A 1872-nucleotide genomic window follows, 5' to 3' on the forward strand; every position below is an offset into this window, starting at 1 on the left:
TTTGGGATCTCCCTGGACCAGGGCTCGAACCCGTGTCCCCTGCTTTGGCAGGTGGATTCTTAACCACTGTGCCACCAGGGAAGTCCAAATGATAGTACTAATAATATGAAAATAAAAAGCCATTCATTTATACCATGTGTTCCTATATGGTGCAAAATAAAATGGGATCATAGAATTTATGTACATAAATGAATCACTGAGAGTTCAGAAATTAAGCTCACTTTAAGAAAACTCATTCAATTCTTTTTTGAAGCAGAGGTTGCAAAGTTGTGATGTATAACAAAAATATTGTGTATACAGACTCCAGAACCAAGCATTGGCCTAAATTGGCAATAACTGCAACTTAAATAGAAATTAAACCCAATTAGATCTTCACTGTGGTTATGCAACTTTTGGCTTTAGGGTCTGCAGATTTTACTGAGGTAACAACCTCTTATCTCTTGCCTCTCCTCCTTGTGCCTGCCCCCAATGCCCCCAGCTTCCTTTTACATGGCTGTGTTTGGCAATGCTTCCAAAGTTTGAAAGCAGAAGAACCTGCTAAGTAAATGGAGAGAATGAAAAACAACACCATATATGATGTATGGATACCAACCTAAGAGTATGGACTGAGAAAGAAAATACTAGAAGGAAATCTAAGCAGCAGTCTACCCTCAAGGGAAAAAGAGAAAATAAAAGAATAGGGGGCTGTTACTCCTCGATCTTCTTCCACATCATCTCCCGATTAGAAGAGTGTGGAAACAAAATTTCAAACTCTGGAAAGGTAATGACTTTGAAGGGGGAGCTAGGGAAGTGAATAAATGATAAAGAAGTACAGCAGTAGCTTTAGCTGTCAATGAGTTTCTTTGCTCTGGCATTGGCATTGTCAATACGACCTTTGTTGGTGTCAGCCTTTTCTGTGATCCATTCTATTTGTCGATTTTGGGCCTCAATCTCATTGCCCATGTCCAGGGCCATGTGTTTTAGATTTCCTAGGATACTGCCCACTTGATTCAGGTTCTCTTCCATTTCGTCTTCCCTGGCATCATTTGTTAATACTATTACATGGGCATATACAAAGGCCACAGCACTAGTTTAGTTCTGTTAAAGTCTTCTCTGCTTCTCTCATGTCTTTGTTTATTTGGTCCATGCCTTCTTCTGTGTGTTTTAGTTGTTCCCCTTGTTCATCCAGCATAGTGATAGTCTTGATTCATGCATCCTGAGACTCAATGTCTAAACCCAGGATTCTCCTTGTACTTTCCAGAGACTCATCAGTAACCTGGTTAGCCCTCAGCTGAATTTCTTCTGCCGACAGACTACCCATGATGAATTAAAACTCTTGATAGGGCTTCCCTGGTGGCGCAGTAGTTGAGAGTCCACCTGCCGATGCAGGGGGCACGGGTTCATGCCCCGGTCCGGGAAGATCCCACATGCCGCGGAGTGGCTGGGCCCGTGAGCCGTGGCCATTGAGTCTGCGCGTCCGGAGCCTGTGCTCCGCAACGGGAGAGGCCACAACAGTCAGAGGCCCGCGTACCGCAAAAATAAATAAACAAATAAATAAATAAACTTATAAAAGGCAGAGTAAAATCTCTACTAGTTTCACAATCTTTAGGAAGAAAACATTTCGCTGTGCCCTCCATCCTGGTGAAGGTGAACAGACCCAGAAAATAAAACAGACTGGGAAGAAAGTTCTAGAGAGCGGTGAATTGACACTGAGGAACACAGCTGTGTTTCACTTGGACATATTTTGTGCTTCTGTCAGAAGGCATCTTCCGAGGGACAGAGAAGTTGGGAGAGATTCTTACACTTAGCAAAATGCCTTTCAAATTCATCCATGTTATTATGTGAATCAACAACTCATTGTTTCTTATTTCTGAGCAGTATTCCATTGTACAG

The 1872-nt window shown here is 42.5% G+C and overlaps 1 pseudogene; it reads right to left on the reverse strand.

Annotated features, from left to right (window-relative positions):
* Positions 1-822: 822 nt before the first annotated feature.
* Positions 823-1300, reverse strand: LOC136124758 (synaptosomal-associated protein 23 pseudogene; annotated as a pseudogene).
* Between the last annotated feature and the right edge of the window lie 572 nt (positions 1301-1872).

Source organism: Phocoena phocoena, chromosome 6 (genome assembly GCF_963924675.1).
Source record: "Phocoena phocoena chromosome 6, mPhoPho1.1, whole genome shotgun sequence".
NCBI lineage: Eukaryota > Metazoa > Chordata > Mammalia > Artiodactyla > Phocoenidae > Phocoena > Phocoena phocoena.